This window comes from Nanorana parkeri, unplaced genomic scaffold (genome assembly GCF_000935625.1).
Source record: "Nanorana parkeri isolate BGI_ZX_2015 unplaced genomic scaffold, ASM93562v1 scaffold297, whole genome shotgun sequence".
Classification (NCBI taxonomy): Eukaryota; Metazoa; Chordata; class Amphibia; order Anura; family Dicroglossidae; genus Nanorana; species Nanorana parkeri.
Genome location: NW_017306565.1, coordinates 775,390 through 781,761, shown reverse-complemented (window position 1 = coordinate 781,761; position 6,372 = coordinate 775,390). Strand labels below are relative to the sequence as shown.

General features: G+C 38.6%; 1 protein-coding gene across 1 annotated transcript in view; it reads left to right on the top strand.

The window, feature by feature from the left end:
- The window catches only part of LOC108788004 (leucine-rich repeat-containing protein 4C), a 246,154-nt gene that overhangs the window by 118,215 nt on the left and 121,567 nt on the right, over window positions 1–6,372 (top strand). Inside the window, exon 2 of the mRNA XM_018557716.1 lies at window positions 645–707. The gene's annotated coding sequence lies outside the window, so the exon portion shown is untranslated. The remainder of the gene's footprint in view (window positions 1–644; window positions 708–6,372) is intronic.

Sequence of the window (6,372 nt, the reverse complement as noted above, 5' to 3'; positions counted from 1 at the left end):
TGGAATTCAGATTAATTTAAACAATTGTACTAAACACTACTTGCAAACAACCTAAGACTACACATCACTATACTTTATAGTTTAAAACAACTTTATTAATTCAGCCGCATTGGGAGACTCCACTCCTTTGATGCCTTTTGCCCTCTGCTGTTGCTTAATCATACCCACAACCTTGGGTTGAACATTTCCCCCCACTAGGGCTTAATTGCCTGCTATATAAATTCAAGGGGTTAGCAATGTGTGGCTTAACTTATTTTCCAAGTGGAAAACTTTATTAACCCAACAGATTGGGGCAGCACCCACAGACAATCATATGATTAAGCCCCAATAGGGGTCAAAATACATCAGATGAACGTTATGGGTGCAGGGTCTTCATGCTCCGTGCATATGATCAGCAGTGGCTTTATGTCTTTTCCAACTAGCTGCAGGTTAGGAAATGACTGATCCCCGAGGTGTTCTGGATAAGATGCAGCATGGGTCCTCAGTGCTACCATGGACTTGGAGTTTAATTAATACTGTAATTTCATTGGCTGGATTGTAACACCTTCACTTGTACCCTAGTGTTCACAAATATGCCATGTTTATGCTTACTTGGTAATATATTGAACGCAGAAACTGTAACATATGTTTTTGTCTGTTTTCAGGAGCTGATACATAAACTGTATGAAACACTACCAGATACAGACGACTCCAACTGATCCCACTAGGTAAGGAAAATTGTTTAGCGGGTGATAAAACATGACTAGATATGGCCTATGAGGATTTAAATCTACAGCTTTGTTGAATTGCATTGTTTACACAAGGTGCAATTGCTTTCCAAAATCTCTCACTCATCTCTCAGTGATTCACTGCAGTCATTCACTTATATCTCATGTAATATTTGTGCCACTTCTAAGTCGTTTTCAGTAGAAAAACAGCTCTAGTGCCTTCTAATCTTAGATTTTGTTATGGAAAACAAGAAAAATGGGATCACCCAAGGGAGGGGAGGAAGACCCAGAATACTAGTGTGGACAGGAAAAGAATCAGAAACTATTGCAGGAAATCACACCTGGCCATAGAATGTAATAGACATTCCTAATGCATGTCTATAAACATCTAAGTGCATATACTCTGTGACAATTAATATATAAATATATATATAAAATGTTCACTCCAGCTTATAAGTCAGGAGACATATGAATACCTCTCTCCTTTAGGGATCATATTTCTCCTGACTTTCATATTGCTGACAAGGTAGCTTAAAGTAAACGTGTACATTGTTTTAAAGTTGGCAATAGGACTAAAAGGCAGAAACTCAGCTCTGAAATTGAAGTTCTAGCCACCTACTCCTGCCAACATTGTCTTACTCCCCAGTCATTGTAGCTAGGGTTAAACTGATGGGTCAATAGTAAAGCATGGGAGGGGGAAGGACAATGTGCAGACAGGAAGCTTTCACCATGGAAGACATTTGAACATTGTTGGAGGCACCTCTAGAATCTTCCCTTTTAGTCCTATTAACAGTTTGGTACCTTTAAACTATAAAGATATGTACTTTAACACCACGCTATGTCATTAATACTGAGTAGCATAATAAATTTTCATGGTGATAGAATCCCTTTAAGTGATTTGTTGTCTGCAGTGCTGTGCATATCTTCCCCCAATGTTGTTTCGAGGATTATATGACTTTCATCACATTTACATGCTGATGTCTTGCTCTTAACCTGGAGGGGGAGACAAGATCCTTTTTCTAATGGGAATCGGTTAACATTTCACTGCATCAGTATTCAAAATGTATTTTATTTATTTTACCCAGCAGCTTAATGGTGCACATTATCAGAGCAATTCTTTTGCACAAAAACAATAGCTGAACTGTAGTGTAGTGATTTGTTTTCTTCATTTAATATTAATACTTTTCCGTAATATGCTACAAAGTCATATTGCCTTTGCCCGGGCTTTAAATCATCCCCGGGAAACAGTAACTGGAGTCTGGTGTGTGTGTGTTGGTTCTGTTTCCCGTTTGGGTAAAGTATGAAACCTTTTCTGCAGCCTAGAAGATTTTGAAAGGCAGCCTAGAAAACGAATCAACTTTACAAATAGTGTTTTATTTACAACATGTTTTGTTACTTTGTGCCTGTGCGTCGGCATGGCTGAAGGGCTAATTTACCAAAGTGGCTGTATTTATACGTTTAGCTCCTGCAAAGTTAGCAGCATTACTTTTGCTGTCTCATGGAATATGAAGCCATAATACCCCCATATATGTAGGTATAAAGAGTCTACAATGCAGTTATAGTTTCAAATTGGCCAAAACCTGCAAAATTATGTTTGCTTCATCAAACTAAGATGACATTTCCAGAAAAAAAACATACAAATTAATCCTGGGCTCTCCTACAATTACAAAACAGTTCAATTCCCTCTCTGAACTACAAAGTGGACCCTCTATTCAAGTTTACAAAGGATGCATGTAATACTTACAAGCTGCCACCAACATCTCTCTCGGTAGGCCAGGTCTGCCTGATTGTTTTCCAAAGCATCTGACCCTGCAAACAGGTTTCTCTAAAACAATAGCCACATCAGTAGAGTACATAGACCAAATTAGGTCCAGGTAAATCCAAGGCCTGGGCTAGCCTGAGTAAGTCCCGTTGCTGCTCTTTTCTTTACCTCAGGGGTTCAGAATCACAGTGCTTCCAGTAAGCTGAAAACCTTATTAAATTACTAACAAGACTGGAACAGGGGTGGACTAGCTAAAAGAGACCAAATGCACTCTTTGTGTCCCATAGACTTCTAATTTTCTAAGTGTATAGTGGGTGTACTGGAAGTACACAGGACATTTTTCCAATATGCAGACATGGTCAAGAAGGTTAATTGTTCAACATTAGAATGGTGAATTCATGTGATTTAAGTAACTTTGGTAATGAGAATATTTTTTGTCCTGAGGTGATGCTCGCAGCATCTTCCCACAGTGCAATGCTTGATGCCTGAATGGGTGGGGAAGGGGGTAATGCACTCTACCCCAATAAATACTTGACTTTTTAAAATGGGAATTTGTATGGCTGAACAGAGATTTCTTATGGAGCCTGGTATGAAGCAAAGCTATTGTCTAGTCCAAGCAAAATACAGATTATAATTAAAGCCCAAGGATTTTTAAAGCTGAACTCCAGGCACAAACCATGTCATTTAAATATATTACTCATTAGCTACAAAGTATTAAATCCACTTTGTGTGCATCAAATGCCTTTGCAAACCCAGATTCCGCCTAGTATGAGTTGCAGTGATTTGATCACTGTGCTGCACCTAGGCAGTGCAGAGCTGTGGAAGGGACCCAGCAGGCTCCAACCGCTACAACCTACTTGCAGACAACTACAGGAGGGGGCGGAGACAAGACCAGTCACCCTACATAATGAAAGAGAGCAGCAGTGACTGGTTTGGAAATGCTTGTGAAGAACCAAAGCGCAGGAGTTGTTTCACGCAGGATTACTGCACAGATCTGGTAGAAATTCCCAAATTACACCAAGAGTCAAGTAAGAATACACATGCCTTTAGTATTTACAATATTTGTTGAGTCTGGATTACAGATTTAAATAGTTAAAACAAAATTGCCTAGTATGTTAAAACACTCTTTGGCACTGTCCCCCACTGACTTGTCACTTTCAGGTCCAGCACTGCTCTTCATCCCAGTTGAATGACACCCAGTGCCATTCAAACTGCTTCCTCTGAGCCAAGCCTATGATGAACACATTCCTTTGGGGTAGTTATCATGTCAGCCTGGGCTCACAGCATGTCTGCATTGAAGGGAATGTACATAATATCACAGTGAGTTTTGTGCAGCAAAAAGGATCGTCTGCTGCTAATGTTGGACAAGCAAAGGAAGGACCTATGGTGTCATGTGACCAGATAAAAGAAAGCTGGGTTTCAAGTATGTATCCTGTATATTTTTTAATGTATGTTTAGCGATTGGGGAGCGTTGGGTTAAGTGTTGCTTGGCATAAGCTGGAGTCCTGATTTAACCTTTATTCCCAATTGCAGACTTGTCATATGCATAGCGCTGATACTACCTTTCTTTTGAGCCAATATTACTTTATACCAAAACAGGCTTATTCTGTAATATAACAACACAAATGTTGGCCTCTAACATACAAAATGCCATCAACTGCACAAGAAAAAAATTGATTTACACTCTTCTGTGTTTTGAGAGAGCATGTAAAACATTCCGGTGCATGCTTTTTTCCCTGTGTTTGGCTGCATTTCTATGCTAGTCACATGCGCTTCAATTTAGAGGACATGATTTGGCTCTCAGCATCCTTCTTAACCCACCACAATGCAGTTGTCAAACCTACCCTATTACAGATTTGCTGGATGCACTTTTAAACCATTTATAATGTGTTTACAGTGACTTTTCATTTCCATTAGATGCAATTATAAGCTTTGACAGTACAGAAATAGGTATTAATATAGGTCAGGGGGGAAAAAATCACTGCAAAGCAATGCAATGAAAATGCATCAACTGTTTACTATGAGCACATATAAAATAAATTGGATGTATTTAGTATTTTCAAAAGTGTTACAGTGTAGTAAGATGCAAAGAAAAGTAGAGCAGGTTGTCAGAAATCATGGCGGATAGGGCTATAAGAATATTGTTATGTGACATTAGGAAATCCCCTTTGTGATATAATTGCCTTAATAATGAAATGCTGTTTACTAGGATAACACCTAGTTTTGTTCTTTGTTAGGTTAATGGTGTTAAAGGTGTGGGATTCTCACCCCATAATCCCCTATGGCTTATGAAAGTGAGAAATTCAATTATTGGAACCTTTTCAATCGGGTCAATTCACATAGGTAGCACACCAAGAAAGGGATACTTTCTTTTAAAAAAAAGTGACAGTTATTTTCTGCGGAGACCAATAAGAACCAATAAGAATTGAAAATGATAGTCACATGGTTAAAAAAAGATACTTATCCTTGTAATAAAGCTTTGTGAACTAAGCCTTATGGCTGAAGGGGCTGCTTTTTTTTTTAAATTATGCCCAAGTTGTACTTAATTAGGGATGAGCTGAAGGTACCTGGATCAGATTTGAGGGTGGGACTTCCCAGTTGGCAGCAGAATAGACTGGTGTGGATGCGTCACTGGTAGGATGCCGGAAGTCGGTGGTTTGCTATCAACCAGGAGGAATGGGAAACTGTCACATTTACCTGGGCTAGTAATACCATCAGTTAATGTAGCACTTACTCCTGGGCTGATGTTTGGATCGGCAGGCAGGTGAATGTACATTTAGTTTGCCTGTCCTGCAAACAGTGAACCGACAAAGTTCAGAATAAACTTTACTTTGGTCCGAAACCGAAGCTCATTACTATACCTAATTAAATTGATTCAGAATCCTTTTGAATGTTATAAAAATTCAGGAGTTTCAAAACAGGAATACATTTCAGTCATCTCTTGATCAACATTTAGCTCAGAAGGTTCATTTTGATCATTGAGCAATCAATCGTAATGACTTTCAATCCATTTTAAGTCAAACAAGAGATTGTCTTTGAATATTTTTGTCAAATCTGATGGATATCTGATCAAAATCAACTGAACGCTTTTGTATGTCGAGGATACATTTTCATCCAGCCATCTAAATCAATCCAAATTCAATTCAGTGATCCATCTTTTGCAAACGAGGTTACATATTGAAAACATTGTGGTTGATGAGGTGACACTAAACTCAGGAGTTAAATCTTAAAAATACATTCAAGTACCTTAATTATTAACTAAAATGTATCTTATTTGTGTATTACTCGGCTGTAGATCCTCCAATCATCTCTGAATTGGTGCTGCCACTGTCCTTCCTTCTGGAGTGGTGGCTACTTTTGTTCCCCATGTTCCCTGTTTGTGTTGTAAAGTAGCCACCCCTCCAAGCTCACTGCCGTGATGGACTACAATCTTAAGTCTAGTTTACTAATTTGTATTAAGACTGTAGTCCATGATGGTAGCAAGTTTAAAGCTTGGCTGCTCACTTTCCATGTTAAGTCTCCCCTTTGTTTAGTGAATGAGGTGAAGCTTTGCTAACTTCCAACATCCAATCATGTGCCATACAAAATTCATGTTTTTGTTTTTGTTTTCCTTGATTGGGTATTCTTTGCAAAAGTTAAATCTCACCTCATTCACCAAGGAAATTATTTTGCAAAGTGAACTGTCTATCTGCCTTTAGTAAATTAATTCCAATGTCTTAAGTATGCTGTATGGATATACTTACCGTTTTGTCACCACAATCATTATACAAAGACTTCCGCTCCTGTACACCAAGATGAAACAAAGCTGTTGACACAAAATACATTTACACTGATGCATTACTTTAAAAAGAGAGAGAGAGAGAGAGAGAGACAGAGAGAGAGAGAGAGAGAGAGAGAGAGAGA